We start from the raw sequence: 12,277 nt of genomic DNA on the forward strand, positions 1-12,277 counted from the left end.
GGATTTTGACACAGGAACTGAGGACCATACCACAATCCGTATTTGCAGAAATCCCCTGTCTTTACACAAGTGGTTAAATTCCCTTTTGTAAACATTTATTTAACAACAAACAAATATGTTTGTGGCTTGCCAGATTAATTCCATCACTGCATGAACTCATCCTATTACGTGCTATATACACATTCCCCTATTTCATTCATGAAGCTTTAGTGATTCTCAAACCCAGTTGTACCAGAAAGCTACCATGATTTTTAAAGTTCCTGTAATTTTTGTTACTATTATATTAAACCAGCATTCTAATATGGCAAGAGTATATTTTAGGGTAAAAGTACAGAATTAAGCATTGCTGATAAACCTTAAGGATCCCTTGGCATGTTTTAGAGGATGTGGATGGTTCTGCCTTACATGTAAAGTAGTAATAATTTTGAAGTCACCTGTGCTGTTTTCTCCTAATCTTTTATTCCTAATGACCATTCTCTTAAATGACTGCTTTAACAAACAAAGACAGTCTTAGGTCACAGTTAAGGACAGACTACCTCTGGTGAATGCCCAGGCTAAGTTGAAGTGTCTTTACGCATAAGGCCACTGCAAGATTTTTGAGCTGCTGTACCTCACTGCTGCTGCTGTGCTAAATAAGAGCTTAAAGCAGTTTGGTTTTGAAATGATGAACTGAAGCCTTTGGTCTTTCTTCAGAATAGCTCAGTAGGCCATTGCTGTTAAGCTGTGCCAGAGCTTTCAAGGCTCGAAAGTGTGCAAGAGGTTTTTTAAGTGGGAGAACTTAAAAATTGTAAGGCCATAAAAAAATCTGAATAATCTACTGTACATGTCCAAAAGAACATTGTCAGATCTTCTCAAACATGATTCTAACCTACAGCGGAGAAGATAATTTTGGAGTCTTGTGTCACACTGCCATTAAGAAATAGAATCACAGAATGGTTTGGGTTGGAAGGTCCCCAAAGCTCATCCAGTTCCAACCCCCTGCCACAGGCAGGGACACCTTCCACTAGAGCAGGTTGCTCCAAGCCCTGTCCAACCTGGCCTTAAACACTGCCAGGGATGGGGCAGCCACAGCTTCTCTGGGCACCCTGTGCCAGCGCCTCAGCACCCTCACAGCATGGGAAGTATTCCCAATTCAGGTAACAATAAATCTTTTTTTAAATGCATCTTTTTTCCTTACCCTCAAAAAAAAAAAAAAAAAATCACTATTGCAGAGATCCTGAGAGTCAGTGTTTCATCCCAAATGGTTTTCGGACCATCTCAAAAGATGGCAGAGAGCAGTGTGATGCGACTTAGCTAGCAAAAGGCAAGCTGTGTATTTGGCTGCAGAAGTAGAGATACGGATAGGATAGAACAGAAAGAAATGGTATTGTTCTAGTGGGCTTACTAAGCTGCAGAAAATGAGCAACAATTTGTCAGTAGATCAAAGCAATCTTTCCCAACATTTGTACTATATTTCCTTTTTTGTTGTTGCTGTTCTGCTGTTCATCCTGTTCTGCTTTTGGTATATTTGATATCAAAGTTGCTTGCAAGTACAAAGGCAGCTAAATAATATCTTACTTTTAGCTACAATCCTTTCATTTTTCTTAACTTTTCCTTTTTGCAACTGCTTTTTTGTTTGACATATGGCTGCTTTCCAGAAAGTCATAATACTCTGGTCTGGCATATAAAAACACATATAAGGTGTCAGCAAACTCACAGATCTCACTTACTGTACTTCATTTTAGAACAGGAAACAGGAGATGAATGTCCAAGCAAAGAGGTGTAATGTGTCCCGATTAGCACAACATGGTCTGTGAAATGGGCTAGAACATTCAAGCTCCATGTGATATTTTCAAGTACTTCCCTTACTTTGAAATAACAGGATTTATGAGTCACTGAAATTCCTGTGGTGTGGTACCAACAATTAATTTGAAGAATGATTTGAAGTTTTGGTTTCCAAGAGATCCTGGATGAATCCTCAGGCAGCAGCACTTGAGACTGGCTGCATACAGGAGAAAAACCCTCCACTACCCGAGCAAAGGAAGCAGCCCAGTATCTAGCAAAGGGAATTTTCTCTGCCCTTTTTCCTCCAGGTGATAGTAGCAGCACTGCGAGATCTCAAAATACAAACTAGTAGCAGAGAAGAGAGGAAGAAGGGAAATGAGCCTCAGAAAGCATTACAGTTCGGTCTTAAATATCATAGTAACCCTGTGCTCTGTAGTTTCACTACATGCAGCAGAAAGTGGCAAGGCAACCTTACACTGAAGAAAGATGAACCGCAAATAAGCTTCAGAGAATAAAGCCAAGGGCATTGACAACAATAAATTAACCACAGCCAGCAGGATAAGGAAAGAAGAGCTTTCACAAACGTGTCTGGGGGGAAGGGAATACAAAAAGGCCTATTAATACAGGAGCACTGAATTGAGATTGATAACTCTGAAATGGAGGAAACCTATTTAAAAATACTTGGAGTGAGGGGCAGTTGAAAATCAATGAGGATGAAATGCAGTAGCTGATAAAAGGCAAGTAAGAAAATATTTGTGAAATGTGAGCTTACTGCAGCACAGCAGGAGTCCAGATAATCTACTGTACTGGTCAGCAAGGGAATCAGCTAATGGACTTGCTGTACTTCTGGTAGTTATTCAGATAAGTGGTAGAGCACCAGGGATGTGCTAGCGGACTGGGGAAGTAATATATCTTAGCAAGAAAAGGTACTTGTTCTGCTGATGGTTACAAATAATTTGAGAAGATTCTAAAGATATCATCTGGTAGCAGAGATGTAGATCATCTGTATCAAATGCCTTACATTTGACAGGCATTTGATACAGCCATTTACAAGGTGAAGGATGTTAGCAGTGATTAGGGTTAGTGATTAGCCAGAAACATTGACAGCTAAGTGAACACTTTTTGTTTATCCTCCATCTAATGTCCTAATGTAGAGGGTAGAGAGAAACTGTAATTTGATGTTTACCTGGCCCATAGAAGAGGACGAAAGCCATAGGTAGTGTTTAGACAATATAAGTACATATCTCATTGTATTTGAGCTCATATACAACAGCTGAAGATAAAAATTAGACTGCTGGTATTCAGAAAGACAGAAAACTATAGAGTTGAGAAGTACCAACAGTGAGATACGAAGCCACAGTGGCTTAGATCAGTGTAATGTAGTCTGAGCTGTAGGAATCTCCTACAGCTGTGCTAATGCTGTGCTTGGTTCTGAGCACACAGTTGCCAGAGCTGCATAATGAGTAGATGGAGATTCAGAGGGCAGGCAAAGCAATTGGAAATGAGGATTTAAGCGGAAACTTCAGAGCTGAATAATTACTACTTGGTAAAAGCGTTGGCTGTGGGATGGAATGACTGACTTATTGAAAGGGTACCCTCTCAGGAGGAAATGGGAAACTTGTAACCAGAATACTGTGGTACTTCCTTGGAGGTGTCTTGAACAGGAAGTTTCCCACCTGGGAAAGTCCTTTTCTTCCTCTGTTAAAATCTGGCCATGTCAAAACCAAAACACTAGGAACAAATCCCTGCCTGTCAGGACTAATACTCATGTTCTCAGAGTTGCAACAGCAGTCAACGCAAGTAGATCTGATCCCTTGTCTTTGAACCAAAACACACAAGCACAACAGTGTACTGCTGGGCATTTGGGGCAGGCAGCTCTGTGTGCCTGCCACCTCTCCTGGCAATGATCTAGGGGGCTAGCCATAAAGAGAGAACCTCTCTCCCTTGAGGTTAAAGAGACAGATTAGGGCACTAACACTGGGAGTGAATACGCCTCTTGGTCTTGAAACTTTCGCATGCAGTTGCCTGGTTTTTCTGTTAAGAATAGCCAAATAAAAAAACCAGAGCAGATCTCAGCAACTGAACCTTAGGCAATATTCTTGCTTAACCTGCAATGCTGTTGCAAGTTTTCAGTTTGGTCCATACAGTGATGATAGGCACATTCTTACAACACTCTATCATGCAGGGGGCTCCTTGGTGGGACTTTGCCTCCCTCACAAGAGCAAAAACAGATCGTAAAAGGAGGGAAGAAGAGCAAGAACAACAGGATTTAAATGCCAGCAGGCTGATCAACAGTTTTGTTTGGGTATGCAGACTGCTTTGTCTTTCCTCTGCAGGCAGTAGGGCTTGTTCTTACCATATCACATGAGAGACATAAACAAGTTTAATGTCTTGCCCCTTCCAGCAGGCAGATCTGTTATGTTGCTGGCTACATAGGAGTCATCTGAAAAGTGATCTGGTGGTTTTAAAGTACCTGCAGCAATTACATCCTGTTCCACCTGAATTTCTGTTTCCTTATAGCAGTCAGCTCTTAGCAAACGGAATGCTTTATAGTCAGCATCAAGTCATGCTTCTGTGAGTCTTCCGTGGAGCCTTATCTAAGCAAATAACATGAATTGTGCCCATTGCATATGCCCTGCAAAGTAATTCGATGAGTTCTAACTATACAAAATAAACACACCCTCCTCCATGAATCAAACAGGATTCATTTGTGTGTGTGCATGTAGAACCACATTTTGCATCACTTTAAAGGGAAATTAAAGAGGTAGTTTTGACCTCCTATAGCTTAGCTTTTCGTCTAACCGGTGCTGTTGCATTTTTCTCTGCCTGACAAGTATCTGTACCTCTCAGACTTGTGATGCACTTCAGTATGAAAGCGATCTTCATAGGCATATGAGATTTTAGTTTGGTAGCTTACTTCTGCAAGTACAGGCTTTGCCTGAAGTATCTGTGATGATGAAATAGAACTAAAATAATATAAAACTGAAACAGCAGTTTATAACCATGGGCTGCATTTTTAAAAAGAAGCCTGGTATCACTTACTGCTTCTGTATGGTAAGTGGACAGTTGATGAGGTGGAAAAGAACCCTCTGTATTCAGTATGCATTAAGTCTTTTGGGCAAGAGAGCCTTCAGTGCTCTCCCATGGCCCTTTGCTCAGCAGCTCCCATGTGGCTGGGGATCAACAGGCCCTCGCAAAGCTTGAGCTTCCCAGTAGGAACTTGGCATAGCATAAAAGAGAGACCCGGCCTGCAAGGCAGATCTGCTTGCCTCGAGATAAGGCTGCCTCACAAGTTACTGTAGATCTTCCTGCCTGGAGTCTGCTTCAGACATCTCTGTCTCCGTCTAACCTACCTGACTTCCTGAAGCCTGATGCCTTTAGCTGCTGCCCTGCCTGCCTCCCACTCCCCCCAGGTTCCGTGGTCACCTGCTTTTGCATACCAGGGAACACAACTCCTTTGGCCTCCCCATGCAGGTTTTGTGGAGGGAAATGGCCACCAGAATCCCCTCCTCTCCAGCAGTCTGTGCCTCTTGCTGAAGCCTACATGGGAATTCACATGGCAGTGCACACAACACTGGTGACCCTGTTGGGACACAGGATTCATGAACCTACAAGCCAGCCCGAGAACACAAGCAGAGCTGTACATCACAGGTAGGTGCTGATACAGCTCCAGCATCTTTCCAGCCTGTGCTGTTTCAAGCTTCTGTTGCATTAGTGCCCTTTACTCACACATTCAAACTCTGTATCTTATGAGTTTTTTAGCAAAATAAAACCCCCTTAACCTTTAATCATCTTCTGTAAGCACTGGTCAACTCCTCCTGCCTGGTCTTCCCTGTACTTCTTTGCCTGTACTTCTCAGGACCACAACTACAAACCCAGAGATAGCAAAGCTCCCCTCCGCCCCTGACAAGAGTGCTTCTGATTCTCCAGATGTTTGTCTGAAACAGGTCAGAAGGCTTCTTTTCTCCTAAAGAATACTATATATATATATATATATATATGCGCACACACACCTTCCTGTCTGTCTTGTCCTCTAGTCCCACACACATCAGCAGGAAGCATGCCACAGGGATGGTCTCTATCCCAAGTTGTGCAGTAGAGGCAGAGGCAGCACCAGGATTTTATCATCTCTCAGGTGTACAACCAGGGAAGGAGGAAGCACCTCTGGGCCTCCACAGAGCAATGACTGCAGTCTGCCTGCTGGCAGTTGCTTCATTGTCTGTATCTGCTAACAATCAGATTAACTTTCTCCTATTTTTCCCTTCTAAGCAATGCTGTACAGAGGATAAGGAAGAAAAAAGGGTGGGGGCAGACAGATATCCACAAAGTACTTAGGGAAGTTTGCTGACATCCACGATACCGTCAGAGGAAAAAGCCTGGACATCGCAACTTCTGGTCATATAGTTGAGGCGCAAGTCCATCCTTTTCACAGTAAAACCAGAGAGTAATGCCTATCAAAGCGCACGTTATACAAGTAACACAAGCAATATAAATTAATCCTTGCAGCAGGAAATACCTCTGGTTGCCAATACTGAGGTAACCAAGTTATGTTGGACATCTGATAACATTCATATAAGGCTGTCCTATCTGTGCTGATAAAATAGGGGACTCTCGCTGATCTTTTTTTCCTCTGTTTATCTAATTTCAGATTGGAAAAATATCGGATAACACTGAAGAGATTAGCAGAGTGCCTCAATATTAAATACAGTACTGGATAACAAACAAATAAATGCACACAAGGCGCTTCTTGATCACAGTTGCAACAAACCGGTTCAGGCAGCAAAGAGGTTTTCTCTGATTTAAGTGGTCACTGGACAGATTCCATCCTTATGATGATCTACTTTGAGAAGGTTTAATCTTCCAACAATAACAGAAACAGTCACAAACAGAAGCAGTCCTACAGAGTTACTAAGGAATACATGAGAACTATGTGGTGAGGCTTTGTTGTTCTTAAAAACCTGTTAGAGTGTGTGTGTGTGGCTGTAATTTATAGCTATGCATCCTAGATTATTTACTTAGGGCTCTGTATATACTGCAGCACTTGGTGTACAGGAAGAGGAAATACATTGCTTTTACAGCATCCCCACTCTGACACAGGGTCTGTGGCGATTCAAGAGCCAGAGGAATAAACAGCCGAGTCATGCAGCTCTCACAGACCCTCAGTGTGGACCCATCTCTACAAATGATGCCCCAGAGCTGTGATGCTGGCCATAGGCCATCTAAAAAATGTCCCTATGGAAGCAGGACTTCCAAATGGCAACTCAAGTTTCTGGCACAGCGCACAGGAGCCAGAAAAGAGCTAAAGTCCAATTCATGATGTTTTGTGGTTTATATTCAAATTACTCAATTTTAGCAGGTTTCCTAAGAAAATAACATGGTTTTGATTACACTCTCTGATCATCTGTCTGCGACTCCTTCTGCACCAGTCACTTCTTTTTAACCCCATGGCCAATTGCCAGGTGCTTAAGTCTCAAAGATGACTATATTCTCATAGCTGTATTAAGAATTTGCAGCAGGATGAGGAAGGAGACCAAAGTTAGTGTTGCAACTGAAAGAAAAACAGGCAAAACTCAGCTGCTAGGAGTACTGTTAGCAACTGGCTAACTGATCAGCACACTTGTAAATCTAGGATCTAGTTTGCAGACTTTTGGCTCACTGGAGTATTACAGAGGACAAAGGGCTGTTCAGAGGAAACTAAGTTTCACACACACATTCCATGGGTCAAAACCAACTTGTTTCAAATATCAAAGCAAACTTCTTCTGTGTTCAAACATGAAGTTGATCCAGAAACAAGGAGCAATGTGATGTAAGTTTAGATACAGCAAAGAACTGAGGCTCCTAACTTCACGCTGATTGCTAACTCACTGCCAGTTTCGTACTTACTTGAAATTAAGTAAATTATCCATGATTAAAGATCTGTTCTGGTGGGTCCCAAGCCTCATCATTCCTAGGCTCCCACTATTGTAGGGCCTTCCAGCCTCCCAGAGCTCATGGAGGAAACAGGATCATTGCAGAAGAGCTTCTACAACGAAACAGAAACCATTAGCGATCCATTAAATGAAACTTGAAATAACAATCTAACTAAGACAACTATTAACATATATTTTGTCTTCTGGCCAGCTTCTAGCAATAATTGTTCACTAACCCACTACTGTATCCCTGAGCCTTCACCCTATTGTGTGACACACCGCATTTCCTTTGGCGGAGAATACCATTTCTGCCAAAACACATGAAGATTTTCAAGACATTTCACATATCCTCAGATTATTTGAAGAAAGTACTTGTGATAAAAACCAGCTGAGGAGATTTACAGCATATTCATTCATTCATTCATTCATTCATTCATTCATTCATTCATATTATAACCTTAAACCTAACAAAACTTACTCCATAAGGCTTAGGGTACAGGACAGCCTGAATGTGAATGAACTGAGATGATTACGTTTTTCCACCACACATGGCAGACTCAAGAAACCCAAACAGCCACTGCCTCCCACTGTTTAAACTGGAGATACTTGACCATGCATCAGTATATGCAGCTTCCTTTACTTTGCAAGGCAACCACTGCCCCCCAAAAGGATCCAAAACATTCAAGATAACCCAGGTCTAAGTAAGAATATTCAGACTCACCAGTAAAGTGAAGCTTGGGCAGACTCCAGAGCACTGCTTTGATGGGCTTTCAACTGAACCAATAACCACATCCCATCTAACTTAACATAGCTTCTATGTCTTTATATACTATCATCTCCAGATAGTGACCTCTTACAGATATCATACAAGGCTTGATAAGGTTTTTGAAACAGTCAGAAATTACTTCCCCTGCTCAAGCACAAATAAGCAGAAAGAGCAGAGCAGAAAAACACTAGATCAAGCTTTTAGCCCTGTTGTGTTGCTCCTAGAATAACTACAACTGCCAGGGTTCTTCCTGCTTGTTTCAGCTGCAGCCCATTGCAGCCTGAGAGGGCGAGAGCAAGGAAGCAGGTGTTGAGAAGTCCCTTACAATGATAACATGTAAAGGATGACTGTACAAGTTTGCTCAGGTCCTTAGCAGGGGATTGTACCTCTATGCACCTTCTCCTCTCTGAGAGCACATAGATTCCACTGAGGTTTGTCCCCTGGATCATCAAAGCAGTACCCTGATCACATGAAAAAAGGTGTAAGCATGCTACTTACTCTTATTCTCTGCTGCCACACTCTTCCTGCTTCCCAAGTGTTGTTACCTGCATTGGCCAAGTTGGAAGCCGCCAAAGATTACCTACTGCCCCTATGGCTACCACAATAGCTTGATTTAATACAAGAGCAACCTCTGCTTGTGATCAATGAATTGCATAGATAATAGTGAAGTACTAAGGAGGGTTGTCTTTAAACAGGGCATGAAAGCTGGTGTGGTAGATAGAAGACTGGCTGAGCTAAGGCCGTACTGTAAGAACTACAGGAGCACATGAGAACACTCCAGCAATATTGGCACTTGGCTGCCTGGATGATCATTACATGGTCATGAAATGCTCAGCACAAAGCAGTGATAGCTGATTATGCCCACTAAATACTGCTGTGGTACTAATGCTAAGTGGTTCTATTAGCAAGTTTGTTTTGCCAGTTCTTAATTACAGAGAAACTTGGGAAGACGCAAACATCAAAGGAGCCCTCTTACTTAATCAGGTAAGTCTTGTCTTTATTCTGAATACATTTTAAATTCCTCACCCTGTTAAGTTTGAAAACATGCTATAGGCCACTGGGATTTAAACCAATACATGCTTATTTGGAGACTTTAAAGATAAATTAAAGGTTATGTAGACTGATACAAAAATGCTTCCTTTCAGTGGTTTGCAGGTATAAAAGAGATAGAATTAAATACCTGTCCTGGTTTCAGCTGTAACAGTTGGGTTTTTTTTCTCCTTCCTAGTAGCTGGTGCAGTGCTGTGGCTTTGACTTTAGCCTGGCAACAATGCTGATAACACACTGATGTTTTAGTTGTTGCTCAGTAGTGCTTACCCTGATAGAAGACTTTCTAGTCTCTCCTGCTCTCCACAAGAATCTGGGAGGAAGCAGATCCAGGACACCTGACCCAAAGTAGCCACAGTGGTATTCCATACCAGAGCACTTCATGCTCAGTGTATAAACTGGGGGAGTCACCCAGAAGGCCCAGATCACTGCTCGGGTCAGGCTGGGTATCGGTCAGCAGGTGATGAGCAACTGTATTGTGCATCACTTATGTTTATTGGTTTTTCCCTTTCCCCTTTTAGTTTTATATTCTCTCCCCTTGTTATTTCCCTTATTATTATTAGTAGTAGTTTTATATTATACTTTAGTTATTGGACTGTTCTTTACCCATGGGGTTTACATTCTTTCAGTTCTTCTCCCCATCCTGGAGGGGAGGGGGGAAGAAGGGTGGTGAGCTGCATGGTGCTGACAGTACCCTCTGGGCTCCCAGACTGTCCACTATAATTCCCCAGGCCAGTAATTTTTGAACTGCATTTAAAAGCTCTCCCTCAAGGCTGTGGTATCTCTCGAAGCACAGAGCTGCCTGCTCTCAGCACTATTGCTGTAAATTATCATTAGCAAAAAACTTGTCTCTATCAACTCTTTCTCCTCACAACCTTCTGCAAAAGCATTAGAGGACTGACTTAAACACTGAAGGAATTAGGATTCAGAAGGGAACTTAATCAAAGGCCACTACTAGGAAACAGACCATTACAGACATAACTACAGACCATGAAATGGCCCTAGACTGAGGCATAACAAAAGAAAAGGACCCGTCCAACAAGAACACAGTGAGTAGGGATGGAGTTTCTTTTAAACTGCCTACTTTCTCTTAGCCTGTATTTGCTCTGATTTAAATAGTGAATAGTTCTCATTTGTGTTCTAACCAGATGTCGCTCTTGAAAGGCAAAGCCTTTTTTGTGTGTCAAAGATGCTTGTTTTAAGGAGGAGCCATCTCAAAGCTCCCCATAATACCACCCAACAGGAAATCACCTTTCTTCTGTTGCAAATCACCTGGAACTTTTATTATTATTAGTAGTAGTATTTAAAAATCACTTCTGTTTCAAATACATTATGAGACACAGTTCTGTGTAATCTGAAAACCCATGAAAAGCATTCAAATACCACAGGAATAGGAACTGTAAAACATGTTACAGATAAGCAAGAGTTTGTACATCCCTCTGCTTTCAGAACAGAGTTGTGATGAAGGGGCAGGTTCTGTAATTTGAGCCAAAATTCCAAGTCGACTGTATCTTCTGGGGCTTTTGACTCCTACCTGTATGAACACGCCATTTTGAAGCTTTCCAACAAATGTCACCTGATGCCTGAGGCATATGACTATGGAATAGTGTAAACGTGCTCCCTGTGCCTTTCGAGATACTCAAATAGCATCCTTAACCCATGCTACATTTGAATTAAACTTTTTCATAATGTAGTTTGTTCCTTACATGTTTTATTTATGGTTATTGTAATTCCAAGAGCCTTGAAGATCTGACACCAAATTCTTAATGAAATACTTTGTGATTTCCATGCAGTTTTCCACTGAATTTAGATAGCCAGAAGCATTTTTAGCTGCTTAAATGGAGGAGCAGTTGCCAGTGAAGTGTCCATCCCAGGAAGAGACTGCATTAGCTCCTGGGAAGACCATGCTGGGTTATTCAGCAGGAAGGGGGGCTGGCTTATGGCATTTTGGTGGGCTGCTCCACTGAACCAGAATGTCACCTTTGATCACTTTCTCTCAGAACCTTCCTATTTCATATGAATTAAAGAAATAAATCAAGGTTGTATTCAGATGTTTTAATCACTGTGAGCATGCGTCCTTAACAGGGTATTAGAGGCACTGGGGGGATGTATGGGGTCAGGAACACGCTGCCATTCCTCAGAGCAGTGGGCAGAACACTGATGGTGGTCAATGGTAATTACATATACAGCTGTGTGGTATTTTTAAGTATTGTTTTTCTTGCAGCCCTCATTTTGCTTCAGGTATTACCCTTCCTCCTCTTGATTTTCCTCCCTTACTTGTAGAAAGCAAAGTTATTTACCCGGAGAGTGGCAGCAGCATTTCCTTGTTCATATTCTTACGTCTTTTTCCCAGCTGCAGAAGATGTTTAAACACCCCACCTGATCATGCTTTCCCTCTCACTATTTGGACAGCCAAGATGGAGAGGATGATGAAGAACCCTGGCTCACAGACCCTCTGCAAAGCACCTCCAGACACCAGCGATGTCTCTAGCATTTTCTTTCCAAGAAGTCTCTCTACCTTCTCTCCTCAGCCACATGGCCCTGTGCATTAACTATGAAGCTTCTTGACTTGCTCCAGTCAGCAGGGAGATCTGCATCCTAAGTCACTTCTGTGCTACGTGTTAAGACACAAGCAAAAAACTAAAGCAAACTGATCTCACTGTTCTGATAGTTCAGCTGTGGTTTAACAAGACAGTTCTGAGAGAGACATTGTACAGTTAAAGACATCACCCTAACCCTGAGCTGGATTTCTTCTGAGGTATTGGTGGAAACCATATCCATGCAAAATACT

At 42.1% G+C, this 12,277-nt stretch overlaps 1 long non-coding RNA gene across 4 annotated transcripts in view; it reads right to left on the reverse strand.

Moving 5' to 3' along the window:
* Positions 1-12,277, reverse strand: part of LOC136007713 (uncharacterized) — a 47,370-nt gene that overhangs the window by 7,229 nt on the left and 27,864 nt on the right. For all 4 annotated transcript variants that reach the window (XR_010609825.1, XR_010609827.1, XR_010609824.1 and 1 more), the window contains one exon: positions 7,648-7,786. This is a non-coding gene — a long non-coding RNA (uncharacterized LOC136007713). The remainder of the gene's footprint in view (positions 1-7,647; positions 7,787-12,277) is intronic.

This window comes from Lathamus discolor, chromosome 2, assembly GCF_037157495.1.
Source record: "Lathamus discolor isolate bLatDis1 chromosome 2, bLatDis1.hap1, whole genome shotgun sequence".
In the NCBI taxonomy this organism is placed as follows: Eukaryota; Metazoa; Chordata; class Aves; order Psittaciformes; family Psittacidae; genus Lathamus; species Lathamus discolor.